Source organism: Suncus etruscus, chromosome 3 (genome assembly GCF_024139225.1).
Source record: "Suncus etruscus isolate mSunEtr1 chromosome 3, mSunEtr1.pri.cur, whole genome shotgun sequence".
Lineage (NCBI taxonomy): Eukaryota > Metazoa > Chordata > Mammalia > Eulipotyphla > Soricidae > Suncus > Suncus etruscus.
Genome location: NC_064850.1, coordinates 101,900,389 through 101,920,196, shown reverse-complemented (window position 1 = coordinate 101,920,196; position 19,808 = coordinate 101,900,389). Strand labels below are relative to the sequence as shown.

General features: G+C 34.1%; 1 non-coding gene across 1 annotated transcript; it reads right to left on the bottom strand.

The window, feature by feature from the left end:
- Positions 1 to 1,466: 1,466 nt before the first annotated feature.
- On the bottom strand, positions 1,467 to 1,571 carry LOC126005774 (U6 spliceosomal RNA). Its single transcript, XR_007494809.1, has one exon. It is a non-coding gene; the product is annotated as a U6 spliceosomal RNA (small nuclear RNA).
- Between the last annotated feature and the right edge of the window lie 18,237 nt (positions 1,572 to 19,808).

Here is a 19,808-nt window from a genome sequence, read left to right as displayed (position 1 = left end):
TTCCTTATGGTTCCAGAAGTTCTGTTCAGTCACATTTGTCAAAGTCAGACCTCTGGAATTAAAGATCTTGATTATTGTACAAATCCTAGGCCAAAGCCTAGGCTAGGATCTTTCTTACTGATCCCTCGTTAAGTTCTGCCCAGTTATGGTCCTCAAAGTTAGTCTTCTCTAGTTATCGATCTTGGTTTTTGCACAGAACAAAAGACTATGTGTCTACTAATTTCATGTTACCATTAGGTGATAAAATAGGGCAACCAGCTCTTAGAACAAGTTGTTGCCATTTTCTCAATTTCAGGATGTCATACCAAGACTTGTGCAAGTTGGTGCCAAAGTGTTATTAGGAATTTCCCAGTGGGAATTTGGTTCCTGGTGCTGTTGCAGGGAACTGTGTCAGTTCTATGTCTGGGATCTGGGGTTCTGTGTTAGACGATTGTTGTTTGATCACATGAAGTCTAAGTTGGGTCCACAAGACATATATTTAGGGTGGGAGGGGCCCCTGTATTGTAAAATGTATGGGTTTTTCTTATCCACTGCTTGTGGAAATGCTGCCTAGTTCAACCTTTACAGAAAGCAATATAGAGATTCCTCCAAAAACTGGAAATTGAGCTCCCATATGATCCAGCTATACCACTTCTAGGAATATACCCTAGGAACACAAAAATACAATACAAAAATTTCTTCCTTACACCTATATTCATCACAGCACTGTTTACCATAGCAAGACTCTGGAAACAACCAAGATGCCCTTCAACAGACGAATGGCTAAAGAACTGTGGTACATATACACAATGGAATATTATGCAGCTGTCAGGAGAGATGAAGTCATGAAATTTTCCGATACAAGGATGTACATGGAATCTATTATGCTGAGTGAAATAAGTAGAGAGAGATAGAAAGACGCAGAATGGTTTCACTCATCTATGGGTTTTAAGAAAAATGAAAGACATTCTTGCAATAATAATTTTTAGACACAAAAGAAAAAAGAGCTGGAAGTTCCAGCTCACCTCATGAAGCTCACCTCAAAGAGTGATGAGTTTAGTTACATTACTACATTATAAATTGTCCTAATAATGAAAATGTATGAGGGAAATGGAAAGCCTATCTAGAGTACAGGCAGGGTTGGGTGGGGAGGAGGGAAATTTGGGACATTGGTGATGGGTGGTATTCTTTACATGACTGAAATCCAAACACAATCATATATGTAATCAAGGTGTTTAAATAAAATATAATATATTAAAAATGTATGGGTTCTTATCCCTAGTAGATAAGAGCTTGTTTCTGTGCACAAGATTTCCCTTTTTAGAGTGCCTATGCACTCTAGAGTGCCATATTATATTGCCGGTGCATTTGGGAGTAAGAATGACAGGCTACACAATATCTTACATATAATATATAAACATATATAACATAACAGAAATACATAAAAATGAATTACAAAAAGTAATTAAAGAAAAATGTGATGGAAGAAAAACATGAAACACTTCACAAATTTGCCATGTCATCCTTGCGCAGGGGCTTTGCTAATCTTTTCTGTATCATTCCAATTTTAGTATATGTGCTGAAGAGAGCACCTATTTTTATAATTTCTTTGTGTGTGTGTGTTTGGGGGTCACACCCGGCAGTGCTTAGGGTTTATTCCTGGCTCCAGGCTCAGAAATTGCTCCTGGCAGGCACGGGGGACCATATGGGATGCCGGGATTTGAAATGATGACCTCCTGCATGAAAGGCAAACGCCTTACCTCCATGCTATATTTCCGGCCCCTATTTTTATAATTTCTCATAAAATATAAATCCCCTACACTTTTCCCAAAGATAATTTTCTTGTTCATTTTTATTCACTTATGTATTCACAATTCTTTACAAAATTCTATCACTTTCAAAAATTCTACACTATTTTGACTTTCCTATCTTACATAACTTATGCTGCACAAATAATCTTTTCTGTCATTTAGATCTTCTCATTTCTCTCTTTCTCTATTTACCTAGGACTCCTTTTGTCATATATATTATTTAAGGTCAATATCTGCATTTTGTGTAAATATGATGTATTTTGACAGAAGTATTAATTCAAGACTTATAAAAAAGCTTGAATTCATAAGTAGAGTTCTACATAATACAGCAGTTATTTTAAAATGTGAAAAGATCTCTGAATACAGCAGATAATATATCAGTATAATTTTATTCATTATCTGTTTTGTACCTAATTTACATAAGCCCTTTTCCTAGGCTAACAACAAAAAAGTAGTCATAGAACTCAATAAAAGAATTGCAGTAAATTGCAAGGTCTTTTCAAAACAGATTAAATTATAAACTTATAAGACAAAAGTGAACTTTTCAAAAGGCAGATTCCTTTATAATTTTAAATGGTAAATCATTTGAAATGTATTATTTGCATGTGAGAATAATAGCTTAAAAAGTGGATTCCAGTTATCCAACCAATTACTGGATTAAAAAATGGGGAGCATGAGGAAACTAATTAGTGTTGTTTCAAGACTCATAATGTACTTATATCTGTAATAGGAATTTTATATATCTAGTCATTTTATTTTTGGTGAGTCTGAACTCTAAGGATATTTTCATTTGGTTTGTTTTTGTCTTTACTAAAACATAAAAATAAAATGTAATCTGACTATTTCAAGTATCCTATTATTTTTCCAATCAAGGAAATGAAGGTTTTGTATTACTTTGAGAAAAAACCATTTGTTTCCAGTGGGGAGAAAAAAACTATATTTGGTGCTTGCTTATGCAAAAATACATCAAAGATGTTCTTTAAAATGCAGACATTTGAGAAAAACAGCAAAAGAAAGTAGAGGTTTCTTCTTTCTAATATAAAAGGTGTCTTTTAGAAAACATCTTCAGTCATCAGATATTCATGAGTGCACATATTCTTTGCAAAATTGCACACAGATTTCTTAGGTTATCATTTTATTTGTTCTGATACTCATTTGTTGTTTTATTACAATTTACGTAGGATTTTGAATCAAGAGTTCTTTAGAATGTAGATGCTTGCACTTTTCTTTCTAAAGCTCAAATGCAAAGATAGCTGTGGCCTCAATCTAGACACTTTTTGACTACTGATGTTTAAATAGAACAAAAGAGTGCTAGGTTTGGGCTACTATAATCTCTCATAGTATTATTTGAGATAAAGATTCTAAGGATTTCTATTATTCCTTTGTTGAAACTGACTGGCTGGTGCATAAAATTAATGGTTTTTTTTATGTCATTCTGGAAATCAATACATATGCATATATGCATATATTTTTCAAGATCATAAAATATTTTAACTATAAAGCAAGTTCAAGAAATACACAATTTCTAATTTGATTTTCTAACACATTTTACAAAAATAGTACATTAAATATATATCTCTTACATGAACCCACAGACTTGTTCTATGCTAAGACACAAAATGAAAACTAAATAAACTCTGTATTGAAATGTGGATTCTGTCATAAGAAAGGAATATTCTAATCTCTCAGGTTTCAACACTGTCGAAGAGTGATGAACAGTTGTGGTAACTGGTTTTTATACTATTTTAGGGCTTCAAATTATCTTTTTAAATCTGCATATCATTATATGAAAAAGTCTATTTTTTAAAGACTTAATGGTTATCAATCCTGCAGTATAGTAAAAATCTAGAATTCTCTGGATGAATGATTCACCAAACTATACAATTCAAAATATTGTTTCTAGAAAAAAATTTAAGTCGTTCAGAGATGTTCAGAAAATTACTTTTGAAAAGTAAAGAACTGATGACGATAGCTTTGGTACTTCTGGACTCCAATGTGCAAATTTTTAATTTTCTTTATTACTTTTCTTAAATACTTAGAATACAAGGTTGCTCATAATACAGGATTGTTTTTGTCAGGTGTAAAGATATTTCTCATTGAGTCTCAGTCATGCATTGTACAACACTCTTAACTAGTGTACATTTCCTACCACCAATGTCTTCAGTTCCCCTCATGCCCTCATCCCTGCATGACTATGGGGCAGCCAGTTTTCTTCTTCTCCTTTTTTTCTGTCTTCCTCTCATTTTATCCCTTACCCATTTAGATACTGTAGCTTGCATTACAGCTACTGAGGCAACCAGGCCTATCATTTTATCTCCTTTCAGCATCTAATTCTTGTCCAGAGTGATTATTTCCAACTATCATTATTATACTGGTCCCTTCTCTACCCTAATTGCATTCTTCTACTTTTTGTGGAAAGCTTCATACCATAGATAGGTATTCTTGGTATTTATCTCTATTGTCTTTGATATTATTCTCATACTATATTTTTGAGTGAGTTCATTCTATGTCTAGCCCTCTTCCTCTGACACATTTCACTGCATAATATTCTCCATATCCACTGATGTATATGAAAATGTCATGAATTCTTTTGTTTCTATAAGCTGTATTGTATTCCATTGTGTAGATGTACCACTGGTTAGTTAGTCATTGATCTGTTCTCAGGAACTTAATTGTTTCCAGATTCTGGCTATTCTGAATATTGCTACAATGAACGTAAGGATTTGGAGGGCTTTTCTACATTGTGTTTTGGACACATAACATATATTTCTAGGCTTGGAATTGCGGTTAAACAGAAGTTGAATTTTTAGTTTTTTGAGGAATATTCATATTGTTTTCCTAAAACGTTGGCCCAGTCTACATTCCATCAGCAGTGAACGAGAGTTCCTTTTTCCCCACATCTATGCCAGCACTAGTGGTTCTTGTTTTTTTGTGATGTGTGCCAGTCTTTGTGGTGTGAGATAATATACCATTATTGTATTGATTTGCATCTCTCTGATGACTAAACATGTTGAACATTTTTATGTCTTTTGTCCATTTGAATTTCCTCTTTGAGGAAATGTGTATTAATTTTTTCCCATTTTTTGAATAGGTTAGATGATTTTCCTTGCTAAGCGCTAACATTGTCTTGTATATATCGAATCTTAACTCTTTATCAAATAGGTATTAGGTGAATAGTTTCTTCCATCTGTGAGTTGTCTCTGATTCGTAGTCACTATTTGTTTCATTTGAGGTACAGAAGCTTCTTAGTTTAATCTAGCCCCATTTGTTTAATCTTGCCTTCCACTTGCTTGGCCAATAGTGTTTCACTGTTAAAGATACCTTTAGCTTTAATGCCATGGAGTGGTCTACCTACATTTAACTCTATATATCCTATGGTTTTATGTTTGCTGTAAAGGTATTTAAAACACTGTATTTTGTGCACAATGTTAAAGAGAGGTCTGAGTTCACTGTTTTGCATGTAATTGACCAGTTTTTCCAACAAACTCGTTGAAGGGGCTTTCCTTGCCCCACTTTGCATATCTCGCCCCTTTATCAAAGATTAATTGATCATATACCCTTGAGTCCATCACACAGTAGTCAAGTCTAATCATTAATCTATGAGTCTGACTTTAATCCAGTTTCATGCTGTTTTAAAATGACTATTGCTTTACAGTACAGTTTAATGTTGGGGAATGCAATGACTCCTATCTTCTTTTTCTCAAAGATTGCTTTAGCTATTTGTGGAAATTTACTATTCCATATGAATTTCAGGATTATTTGATTGATTTCTTTGAAAAATGGCATGGATATCCTCATAGGGATTGCATTAAATATATGCAGTACTTTGGGAAATATTGAATTTTAATTGTTAATTCTCACAATCCAGGAGTAGGGTGTGTGTTTCTATATCTTTGCATCCCCTTTTATTCTTGAAAGAATGTTTGTACTTGTTTTGTATAGGTCTTTCTTCTCTTATTTAAGCTGACTCAAAGGTGCTTGATTTTTTTGAGGAACAATTGTGAGTAGAATTTTTAAGAGATTTCTTTATTCTTTCCATTATTTTTATATAAATACATCATGGGTATTTGCATTAATTTTGTAGCCTGACACTTTACTATATACATCTATTGTTTCAAATAGCGTTTTTGTAAATATAGTATCATGTCATCTGAAAATAGTGAAAGCTTGACTTCTTCCTATCCTATCAAGATGCCCTTGATATTTTGTTTTTGCCTGAATGGCCTGTCAAGTTCTTCCGATACTATATTGAATAGAAGTTGCAAAAGGAGCAATCATGTCTTGTGCCAGAAAAAGCTTTAAGTTGTTCCTCATTTAGCATTATGATTGTCATGGGATTGTGGTAAATGGCTTTAAATATATTTGGTCTTGTGGTAAATGGCTTTAACTATATTGAGGAAATTTTCTTCAATTCCCATTTCTTGAAAGGTTTTCAAAGACCTTCTGTGAAACTATTGTTATGATCATGTTTTTTTTTAAATTAGTTTTAATCATGTGAACAATGATGCAAAGAAAGAGGACAAGGTAAAGTTATAGTGAAAGGACAATCACCCAAAAACAGAGTTCTCAGAAGAAATCCCCCTGCTGATTGTAGTACATTATAACATTCCTTAGGGGTACAACAAGCAATCTAAAGCCATAAAATTTATGTAACTCCTTAAACTTGAAGGTTTAATAATTTTTTTTACATTTCCATGCACATGCATATTAGTTTAAGTTAATCTCAAAAGTTTAAGTGGGATTTTTTTAAAGTTTAGAGACAAAGGAGCACAGTAAATACAGTGTTAGAGTGGCAATTAAAGTTTGCATAGGCCCACCAAAATATGGGGGACATGAGAAGGAAAAGCCTTGGCCTAAATACAAGGAGACCCTACCCCTGAAGTTTCCTGGCATAAGACCAACTCTAGGCTCCAGGCAAACTAGTTTATCCAATCCAGGTCTTTGTCTGTAGTGCCACTAGTTTTATTTTTCACAAAGTCTGTGTTGTTGGTATAATGTTTCTGTATTGAAGATCCTGGAAACTGTATATCCTACATTGAAGTCAGGACGGTGCAGAGCATCCTCTAATTTCCACTCACAATTAAAGGGCAATGCAGAAAGTCCTGTTCAGTAAGCAGGTCATTGTTGTTAAGCTTTCTCAGTGTTAAGGGAGGAATCTTTTGAGTAGATAGATGTCAGGGCAGCAGTAGGGTCTTCCCTGGTAGAGAATTGCTTCCAGGTGATGTTATAGAAAACTTTGGATGTTTCATAGATGGCTTCCCTGGTTCCGGGGTGAATGAAGAGCGTCCATTCTTCTGAGGCCTGTGCCAGGTCATTATGTCAATGTTCAGGGTGTAAGGTCTCATTGCACTACAATATTTGTGTGTTCCTATCTCTATTAGATAAGAACTTATTTGTGTGAATGGTATTTTCCATTTTAATGTGCCTATGCAAACAAGGAATAATGCCACATGGCATTATCAGCGCATATGGGGGCCGCAAGAACAAGTCCAACAATCCCCCTGACTTGGTTTGAACATAAGCATTAAACTGAGGAACTCTTTCACTAAAATTTCTTATTGAACAGTTCACAAGAGAAGAAAAGATAAAAAGTGGGGAAAATAAACAATCTGACATAAGATAGTGGATACAATTATCACTATAAGGGGATATTCAATAATAGATATAGCGGTTGAGGGAATATATCTAAATGTTCAAAGGAGATATGCATGTCCCTTTTATGTCATTAGAAATAGTTGGGCGAAGGGTGCTGAATCCTGGACACCCCTGTGGTCTGTGATTTAGCCTTGTGGAATCTGAAAAATGACTCCCCGCAGTTCCATTCTAGAGAAATGCATTCAAGTGGGAACTATTCAGAAACCTACTATGGTAGCAACTACAGTTAAACAATGAACATATGGTTTTCTTTTTTTTTTATATGGTATATTATATTGAATTCCTTGCAAATGTTAAACCATCCTTACATCTCTGGAATAATTTTTTTTGTTTTTTGAGTCACACAGAGCAGCGCTCAGGGGTTTCTCCTGGCTCTACACTCAGAAATTGCTCCTGGCAAGCTCAGGGGACCATATGGGATGCCTGTATTTGAACCACAGTCGTTCTGTATGCAAGGCAAACACCTTACGTCCATCCTATCTCTCCAGCCCCTGGAATAAATTTAACTTGGTCATTTTGTATGACCTTTTTGATGAGCTGTTAGATTCTATTTGCTAGTATTTTGTTGAGAATTTCTGCAGCTGTTCTCATCAAGTATATAAACCTGCAATTAGGCGTGCATGCGCGCGTGCGTGTGTGCGTGCGTGCGTGTGTGTGTGTGTGTGTGTGTGTGTGTGTGAGTGTGTGTTTGGTATGAGGGTGATGCTAGCTTCATAGTAACAGTTCGGGAGTGTTTCTGTTTCTCAAATTTCCTGGAATAACCTTAAAAGGATGGGCAGTAGATCTTTTTTTTTTTTTTTTTTTTTTTTATGAACTCAATAGTGAATCCATCTGGGTCTGGACTTTTGTTTCAAGGAAGCTTTTCAATTACCATTTAAATTTTCTCAATTGCAACAGGTCTGTTCAGGAATTCCAGATCATTTTGTTTCAAATTTGGGCAGGTATATGAGTCCAAGAATTTATCCATTTCTTAAGGTTCTCTTGTTTCATGACATAAAGAATCTCGAAATAATCTGTTTATCCTTTGAACCTCTGTACTATCTGTAGTGACATCCCTCTTTCATTTCTGACTCTATTTTTTAAGTTTCTTTATCTATCTTTGTCAGTCTTTCTAATGGATTTTTCAGTGTTTTTTACATCAAAGAATTAACTTTTGCTTTTTTTGATCATCTAGATTGCTTCTGAACTTTTTAGTTCATTATTTTTTTATTTCCTCCAACCAGATATCTGCTTATTGGTCATTTTCCAAGTTTTTAAGTATGCCATTAAATTATCTGTCTATACCTTTTATTTCTTTCTCACAATGATTGCAAAGCTATAAATTTTCCTCTTAGTCCTGATTTTTGCTGTGTTCCTCAAATTCTGATAATTCAGGTCTTCATTCTAATTTGTTTCCAGGAATTATTTTATTTTCTCTTTGATTTCTTCTCTGATTCATTTATTGTTAATTATTGAGCTATTAAATTTCCAGATACTAAAGCTATTTTTCTATTTCTGCTCACAATTCACTTCTATTTTCAGTATATCATAGTCTGGGAGATAGTATGTACAATTTCTATCCTGTTGGATTTATGTATTTATGTTTTGTGACACAGCTTATGAACTATCTTGGAAAATATTCTCTTCCATCAACTTGATAAGCCAGTATATTGTTATTGAATTTTATCCTGATTGATCTAACCAAAGGTGATAGAGCAATGTTGAATTCTTCCATATCAATTGTATTGCTATTGGCATTTTTTAAAGTATGTTAACAGTGTTTTAAGTATTTTTATTAAAAATACACCTCACTGGGTGTATATATGTTTGAGTGTGATTTCATCCTGGTGTACATATACCTTGATTATTCAGAAATGACATTCTCTGTCTCATAAATTTTTTGAGCTTGAAGTTCCTCCTCTCCTAGGTTTTGGCTTTTGAAGAGACCCTCGGCTCTAAGAGTGTTTTTTACCAGTGACTCTTATATATCATTTTTCCAGACTCCTCAAGACAACAGTGATGGCTGAAATAGTTTTCCAGATTCTTCTTTCCTCCAGATTTTTTCAAAAGAACTCAGAGAAGATATTCACTTCTTGTGCATGTTTCTGATAGGTGTGTTTGTTCTATTTGTATATATGCCTTTATTAATTTTTTTCTGCATTTGTAGCACTTTTTTTGTTTGTTTGTTTTTTGGGCCACACCTGGTAATGCTCAGGGGTTACTCCTGACTTTGCTCTCAGAAATCATTCCTGGCTTTGGGGACCATATTGGACCTGGGGGATAGAACCGTGATCTCTCCTATATTAGCTGCATGTAAGGCAAACACCCTACAGCTTGCATCACTGCTCTGGGCCCCCACTACTGCCATTTTTAATTTTACTCATAGAAATCTACTTTAGATAGCATTACCTAGCTTGTTTTTGTTATAACTAGATCATAGAACTTGTTGATTTGTCATCATTTTACTATTTAGACTCCTTTAGTATTTTATAGAAGAATTTCCTCATGAGCACATTTAAAAAATTGTAGGTACAAATAGAGTTTCTATCCACTTAAGATGGGACCACATTTTTTTTATTGAAACAGGGAGGTTTGCTCTCCACCTAAAACTTCTTGTCTTGATGACTTGAGTTTAGCTCCATCAGTCAGATATCGGAACATTGGACCTTGGACCTCATTTTCAGATCTGCCATGGTTCTATGCATTTTCTTCAAGAATCGACCATTTTCCAAGAACGGGCTCAGAACTATGACATCTTCTTGCCCAAAAATGGGCTTTCTTGCCTTCCTGATTAAGACTTGGAAATCAACTTCATCACGCCTGCAAGATGGACTTCCTTACATCGCCTCCTAAAATCTCTAGTGAACTTCGATTGCTTCATAAGATCTGCATAATATACCAGATCCTGGTCTGGAGCGATAGTGCAGCAGTAGGGTGTTTGCCTTGCATTCGGATGACCCAGGAGGAACCTAGGTTTGATCCCTGGCTTCTCCCAAGCCAGGAGCAATTTCTGAGTGCACAGCCAGGAGTAATCCCTGAGCATCACCAGGTGTGGCCCAAAAACAAAAACAAAAAAAAACTACCAGATCCTTGATCTCTGAATTCTGGCTACACCATCTATACTTCAAAGAAAAACTTTTTAAGAACTTTAAAGAAAAAATATAGGGAGTTTTAAAATTATCTTGTCTGGAGCCTATAGTTGGTTCATTGACTCACATTTTTGTGTAAGGACACCCTGTTTTTAGGCCAAAAGTTTTTACTTTCCATTTCTTCCTTTTGTTGCACACCTATGCAAATTACTGCTAGTCCTTTAGTTTTAATTTTTACCCTTGTCTTTTCAGGGTATCTAAGGATTTGTTTAATTTATGCTATTACTTATTCTCCATTACATTTTAATTTTTATAGAATTAAGTAGGGGAAGATGTTGGTAGAGGCCTTTGGATTATTCCTCATAATGTCTTCTTTTTTTCTTTGTTGTTTTTTTTGTTTTTGGGTGCTCAGGGGTTACTCCTGGCTGTCTGCTCAGAAATAGCTCCTGGCAGGCACGAGGGACCATATGGGACACCGGGATTCGAACCAACCACCTTTGGTCCTGGATTGGCTGCTTGCAAGGCAAATGCCACTGTGCTATCTCTCCGGGCCCACATAATGTCTTCTAATTAGATGTCTCTCAATTGGTTTCTTGGTTTTCCTGTTAAATAGATGTTTTTCCCCATTGCCTCCTCATCTGGCTTTTTCCCCTCCTCTTGGGGGTGGGCTTTGTTTATCCCAATAAAGGCTACTTAGGTAGCCGGTAGGGGCGGTTGACATCTTGGCTCATGGTTCCACTGATGGAGTGACTAGCTTGTGGGTAAACAGTTTGCCGTTAGTTTTCTGGAGTGCAATACCTGTGGATTATTTACTGCATCCGAGTTACCTGCATCTCTTGTCCTACCCGACAGTGAGCATGGGAATTCCTTTCCCTCTCTGGGGATTGTGGAATATACAACCCACATTCAACAATATCAGATAATTAAACCTCAGAGTATTTCACACTGTCCTACAATTTTCTGCTTCGTAGTAATAATCCACATGTTAGTTCTAAAAAAATAAACATTATATAATTACAAACCAATATATTCTTCACATTTTGTAGGAAATATGGTATTAGACTTTTCTTATTTTAATCTTCATTTCCATATTAATAAAGCAGGAAATAATGTATACACTAGATGTAGTTGCATATAATTAAGGAGTCTGAAATGTGGTCGGGAACAATATGCTCAAATTGGGTCTTCTATTTTTGTTACCGAAAAAGGTGACACTTAATTATGCAGAGGGTTCACATTTTATTTCTTATTCAATTTTGTTAATAGTCTATGAATCTTCATTAATTTCAATGGTCTATGGATTGTGTACTTTACAGTTTCAATCTAGTAAATCTTAATTGCATGTAAGTACTTTTTGCACAAGTTTTAATCTTGACTATAATGCTTTAATGCACTGCAAGTTCTGGTGATAACATATAACAAAAATGCAAATTCCAGAAAAATATTGGCCAGAAGTGGTATAGCATGAGAACTCAGTTTTCCCAGTTGCTACAGAGTGAACAGCTGGACAAACATCTATGAATTACAAAATTATATATGGTAGAACTTAAAATGTTTGCTGATTTTAGAGTTTAGGAACTGAATATAAAATATTATATTATTATATATTATTATAATATATTATATTATATAATATTAATATATATAATTAATAGTATATTATTATATACTGAATATAGTAAAAGAAAATTAGAAATTATTTTAGAAGAAAGAAGGAAAGAAGAAACCATCAAATTTTATCTATCTTTCCATTCCCAGATAATTTATTATTTTTTATCAAGAAGGTTCTATAGGGTCAAATTCATCTTGTCAGCAAAGCAAGAGCAGACCCAGCAACAACTTTTCCAGTCTTCAATTCTGTATGTTGAAAGTTTTCCAATATTAGCCACCCAGTATTAGAAATGAGGCATTGAGTTAGCTAGGAAAAGGTGAGAATACATAGCATATATGCAGTTACATGAAACAAACCATTTCATTCACAAACATTTACACAAAGAAATTCAAAAAAAATTTTGCCCTAATGAGATCAATGCTCACTTTGGACATCCTGAAGATAAGGCTAGCACTTGTCCCACAATACTCTCACTTGCTGAGAGTAGCCACCTAACCCTGTTCCCCCCAATGTTCTTCTCCACTGGGTACTATGAAACAATCTATTATTTACACCAGATTTTTGTAGCTGTTCAAGTTCAAGAGGGCAATACAGCATCATCCCCTTTTCATTCACTCAATTCTGTTGTTCCAGAGTTCTACCTACCTCCTAATGTCCTTATGTCCTCTACATTACATCATGCATACAGTATGCATGGGAAGTCACAGACATCAAAAGACTCCAAGCTGATTGTGGACTCAAATTAGTCCTGGCTCTGTCTGTGGCTGGCACAATAAACTCACCCTGATGCAGTTAGCTGCATCAGCCATGCTCTAGCATACACCATATTAAATTCTGCCAGACCTGTATACTTCCTACACACCTGGGAGGAGAACGTGTAACAACAGATGAGTATTATGACACCAGTTTCACGTAGCTGCTTTCAATCCCTGAATGGGAAACCACCTTTTATTTACTGAAACCAATACACTAAACAGTGGTCATGCACCTGTATACACTCAGCCAAATTTCTTACACTGTAGTTACATTGTCTTATACAGAGGAGGTACCTAGAGAGAAACACCCCGATAACCAGAGATTCCATAATTGCTAGGAATCCCATCATTAACACTACTCCTGCCTAGCATCTTGGCTGTATCAATCTTAGCAAGCTGTACTGGAGCTGACCTTTTCTGTTGATTGTGTTCATTTTCCAGCTCTGACACCCAGTTGCTTTTTCTCTGGTCCTTAACTAATGAACTTAGAGACAAATACTAAGAATCATAGCAATCTTGCAGCCATTCTAATTCTGTCAATGCTATCTTCATACCAAATAGTTTTGATTGCTGTGGAATACAGTCAGCTAAATGAAAGAGAATTTTCACCCATGATTGGTGCTGCCACTAGCACACACACTTGGAACCCTGAGTCACAAGGCCTAAGATCACAATGTAGATAACAGTTTCCCCATCTGGAGGTGAAATGTAGTCCTGATTGAACCCATTTTATGATATATATAAAAATAAAAGTAATTTCTTCTTCTAAATGCAGATATATCTATAAGTTTATGTGGCTTATAAAGTATCACAAAAATATTAACAAAGTATAGTGCAAATATCGAGTAATTGGACCCAAAAAACATAAATATCCAGGAGTTGGTGCAAAACAATTTAAAATAATTATTCTACATTAATCAGACAGCAACAACAATACATAGAAGATAATTAACATTATGAAAAATTTGCAAGGACAAATGTAAGTTCAACAAAGTTAAAGAAAAATAAAGAGCCAAACCAAAATTTTGAGATAAAGAATATAGTACAAAATTTAAGAATTCAACAAATTCTTTGACAACAACTTTAATAAGCAGAACAAATCAGCTAGAAAACAAAACAAATAAAGTACTTAACAGGAGGAATTAAAGAACAGAAGAGTTTAAGATTCCTTTAGAAATTATGGAATGATATCAAAATAAATAATGTTTGAAGCTTTAGAGTTAAAGGAAAGAGGATAAATAAGAGGTGAAAAGATTTTGTCAAAGAACAAAATGACTAATAACTTCCCAAATTTTGTGAGAGTCTTGGGATCCAAGTTCATTAAACCAATAGCTTACTCTCAAATTGAAAAACAAAACAATCTTCTCTTTGTAATAAAGTATTACTTATATAAAATCAAACTCAATGAGAGATACTGAAATGAGAGTTAAGAACTGCCCTAATAGAGAACTGCAATAAAGAGAACATTGGATTTGTTTTAAATACTATCAACACGCCCAGTGCTCAAGTGACATTCAAATTAAAGTGTGAACTAAAGATCATCACTCAGGAGAAGAAGCCAAATTGATATCACAGTGGAGAGGTTTTTTACCTTGCATGTGGCAGATCCAGTTTCTATTCCTTGACATCCCACATGGTCCCCAAGCCATCCAGGAAGGATTTCTGAGTGCAGAGCCAGGAATAACTCGAGGCCGTGGGTGTGGCTAAAAAGTAAGGAAAGGTAGTGCTTATGGTTTACAAGGGCAATCTTAAATCATGCCTCAGGAAAGCACCTCACTGTGCTCTGCCAAAGTGTGCTCTGATTAAGTTGAGGGCTTTGCAGATACTTGACACATCCTCTTGAGCTATATTCCCATGATCAATGGATTTCTTAAGAGACATGTTCTAAGACTGGAGACAAAGGAATGAGATACTCAAAAGGCTAAAAGGAGAAAAAAAAAAGAAGACATTTTTGTTTGATTGCTTTAAAACATATGTTAACTAGCAATCCCCTTATGTTTATTATTGGTCTTCAAGCATATGTATTTTTTTCTACCATAATATAGTGCCAGTGTCCCTTAAAACATTGTTACTTGCATATTCCAATTTACAGGGATCATCTGATATTTTCTCTTTGACCTATTTTCTTCTCACTAATGTATAATTATATAATTATTTCTTATAATACATATTCAATCTTATTCAAATTTAATTATTTTTTGTTCATGTTTTAGGTTTTGTTTTTTTAGTTTTTGGACACACAGGCAATGTTCAGGGTTATTTGTGACTCTGCAGGCTCTGTATTCAGGAATTACTCATGAAAATTCTCAAGGTACCATATGGGATGACAGAGATCAACCCAGATTGGCTTCATACAAGAAAATAAATGCCTTACCCTCTGAACTATTGCTCTACCCCCCATTTTCTTTCTTAATTAAGGTGTTACTTCAAAGGCAGGAAACACAAATTTTACCTTATCAGAGATAAAATCCAGGACCTCACACATGCCAGGCAGTGTTATACTACAGAGATATATACCTTTTTTAACAAAAACATCCTGGACCACTAAATTACAGAGTGTAGATTGGAAGTAGTAATATGAAGATACAGATATTTATGTTATTAAATATTTTTGAAAGATAAGATACTGATTCTAAAGTTAATCCATATTTTAATAATTTTTGTTTTATAAAGAGAATAATGCAAATTCAAATAACTTGAATTGTATTATTGAGTACCATGTAAGTAAACCAACTCCACCATTATTTCTAACAATTTAGTGCAATTGTTTCCTTTTTAAGAGATACATTTTATTATTTAGTTGTTTCCAGAAAGCTACAATCATATACAATTTGACTAATAGCATAAGTAAATATTAAAATAGCTGGTAACTATTTTTACGTATTTACATATAATCATAAATATATACATTTCATGACTTTTAGGATATAATATTTTAATGTCACTACACGAATGAAAGTTCCCCTTGTCTTATTAATCATATATATTTATCTTTTATAGAAAATTGCAGAATTAAATAGCTATTTAATTATAGTAAATTATAATTGCTTATAGCCAATTAATCTATGTATATGATTATGAGACAGGCTTTTTAATTAAAATATTATTTAAACCATAGGGATTTACAAAGGTGTTCATAGTTGGATTTTAGACATAAAATAATTCAGGACTTATCCCATTACCAGTGTCAACATTTCTCCACCATTTTTCCCAGAGTAAATCCCATGCACCCTGTTCCAGCCTGCAAGCATAACAGGCCTGTTTTTAATTTTGATTGTTTGAAATAGTTTAAAATTGTTTAATCTTGAAAGTTGGGGTTTCATGATTTCATTGTTATTAACTCTGGCTTGGCTTAAATATATAATTCTGTCCTTTTTTGAATACCACCAACACACACTTTTGAAAGTTCTCTACATAAATTAATTATTAGCTAAAAGAAATAAGAAGTAAAGGTCATATATTACATTTTATATTATAAAAGTTTATAAGACTTTTCCAAAGTATTATAATTATTCTATATGCTTTGTGTTTAAATATCTAAGATTTATAAAAAAAAAAGTTTTCATATTTTGATTCCACTCAGATCTTCACATTTTGCTGCATGGTTTTCTTCATCATTATTTAGGTTTTCAAATAAAGCTACTTTGACTTCAAAAACACCCATAGCATTGGGTTCACTAATATATGAGTAACAGATTCATTTTTAAATAGACACATCTTCCTTTTTAGTTTTGGTGCTTTGATGTTTTCTCATATTGTTAACACCACTAACTTTGCCTCCTTATTTCTTATCTTTTATCTTTCATCCTTTACTAATAACTTCATATACTGTTCAGAAAACTTGTTATGTCATAATCATCTCTTCTTTGTGTTCCTAATCATTCTTCTTAGAATAAAAGGTTTCAGCTCAGTTTCTAGCATAGTATTTTCTCAACTGTAATAGCTATAAGCATTAAGAAATCATGTAATCGTTTTCAGTTTTCAAGCCCTTTTACTTACACAAGCTAAGCATAATTTCTCATTTTTTGGTTAGAAGATCTCACTTCTTGTTTAATATTAAAGGTTGAATTATCACACTGATATTCTCTTTTAATTTTTAAATATAAGTATGAACATTTTACATCACAGATGAATGCATTTTGTTCTTATTACTGATCCCAAAACAGTTTTACTAACCTTTAGCTCAGCATATTTTATGAATCATAAATCACATTTGCAAAAGAAAATAATCAAGGAATAAAATTTTCAAAGGTCAATAAAGCCACTATTATTAAGAGTGGTATCACTCATTAATTACTACTTAATGTATTCAACTTAGTTGTTTTATGTGAATATTATTATTTTTCTTCAGTTTCAACATGTGAGATTACTTGTTTGCTCATATAATATCACACAAAGATAAATTTCTATAAATCTCAAAAGTGAGTAGTAATTAATTTTATTTATCAACAAGTAAGCAGATAATACCACAGAGAAAAATTTTTGCAATTTTTTTTTCTTTAAACCATTTTTTTTTTTTTGGTTTTTGGGCCACACCCGGTAACGCTCAGGGGTTACTCCTGGCTATGCGCTCAGAAGTTGCTCCTGGCTTGGGGGACCATATGGGACACCGGGGGATCGAACCGTGGTCCGTCCAAGGCTAGCGCAGGCAAGGCAGGCACCTTACCTTTAGCGCCACCGCCCGGCCCCTTTAAACCATTTTAAGAAGCTCCAAAAACTTTATTATTATATTTCTCAGGAGATAGTATCTAGTTTTTTACAAAAGAAATGTATATCTTAGTATGTTGGAATAATTATGAATAATAAAGTACTGTAATATTGCACTTATTTAAAAGTATGTGCTATTTCTGAAATATAATTTATACATTCTTTTTTATTTTGTTTATTTTTAATATATTTATTTATACAATTTGATTACAAACATGATTGTAGTTGGGTTGCAGTCATATAAAGAACATCCCCCTTCAACAGTGCAACATTCCCATCACCAATGCCCCAAATCTCCCAAAACTCTACCCACCGCCTGTATTTTGAGACAGGATTTCTACTTCCCTCTTTCATTCACATTGTTATGTTAGTTATCAATGTAGTTATTTCTCTAACTGCACTCACCACTCTCTCTTTGTGGTGAGCTTCCTATCGTGAGCTGGACTTTCCAGCCCTCATCTTTATTGTCTCTGAGAACTATTACAAAAATGTCTTTTATTTTTCTTAAAACTCATAGATGAGTGATATTATTCAATGTCTACCTCTCTCATTCTGATTTATTTCATTAAGCATACTAGATTCCATGTACATCCATGTATAGGGAAATTTCATGACTTCATCTCTCCTGATGACTGCATATATTCCATTGTGTATATATACCACAGTTTCGTTAGCCATTTATCTGTTGAAGGGCATCTTGGTTGTTTCCAGAGTCTGGCTATTGTAAATAGTGCTGCAAAGAATATAGGTTTGAGGAAGGGATTTTTGAATTGTATTTTTGTGTTCTTAGGGTATATCCCTAGAAGTGGCATAGCTGGATCATATGGGAGCTCAACTTCCAGTTTTTTGAGGAATCTCCGTATTGTTTTCCATAAAGGCTGGACTAGATGGCATTCCCACCAGCAGTGAATGAGAGTTCCTTTTTCTCCACATACCTTCCAGCACTGATTGTTCTTGTTTTTTTGTAATATGTGTGAATCTCTTTGATGTAAGATAATACCTCATTGTTTTGATTTGCATTTCCCTGATGATTGTGAATAACTAAATAGAGAGTAGCTAAAGCAATTATTGGGGAAAAGTATATGGGAGGCATTACTTTCCCCAATTTTAAATTTATCTGAGAATTAATTTTTTTATTTTAATCAAAGTAGATTACATATCTTTCACAGTAATATTTTAGGTACATAGGGATACTGAATCAGGGGCATTCTCACCACCAATGCTGTCCTTCCTCCTGTTCCCAGCATAAATCCCATGTTTCCCCCCAGGCTGCTATTATAAGTGATCCTCTCTGTGTCTAGTATGTTGTAAATTGGGTATTAATTCTGTTGTCATTGGCTTTGGATTTGGTGTTTAAGTTTGATCATTTTTTAATGTCTACTTAATATTCATATGACTGTTTGGTATTGGTACCCTCCATTATTTCCCCCTCCATTTGAAGGGTTGAACAAGATGGTTCAAGTTGTGTGGTTCTGTTGGAAGGAAAGAGAAGAAAAAAATGAATAATAAATAATGGAGCAAAAATCAGACAAGCAAAAAATTGGAGGAGTCCTGCTAGAGGCTATATCTTTCAATTTAAGAGCAGAAGGGGAAAGTAAGAAAAACATAACAACAATACAAAAAGATAATAAAATAAAAGATAAAAAAGCAAACAGAAAACATGAAAAGCACCAGAGCAATATAGACAGCATCCACACAATAATTATGGTCCTAAAATTAAAACAAATCAAAGCTAAAAAATAAAGAAAATGACAACAAACAAAAGCAATAACAAAATTAAAAAAATTAATTTGTGCTACTCCTTTTTTTTTTCTTGCATAGGCACAGTAAATAATGGGGAGATTAGAAAGGTAATTCCCTTGGTCTAAGAGATACAGGGTTTCTCCACCCTTGAAGTATACTGTCATGAAAATAACTACAGGCTCCATGCATGCTCTTTTACTCTCCCCTAGGTCCTTCTGTGGAGTCTGGAAACTTTCCACTCTATCGTGGGTGATAAAATCATGCCTTTGTATTCAGAGATCTTGATATTTGCACAGGTCATAGGATGGAGCCTAGGATGAAGTCTTTCTTTATGGTTCTCGGAGTTGTGATCCATCACTGTTGTTTTAATCAGTCTTCTGTACCAATTTAATTTTTTTTTCTTTTTTGGGGGGTCACACCCAGCAGTGCTCAGGGGTTACTACTGGCTCTACCCTCAGAAATATCTCCTGGCAGGCTC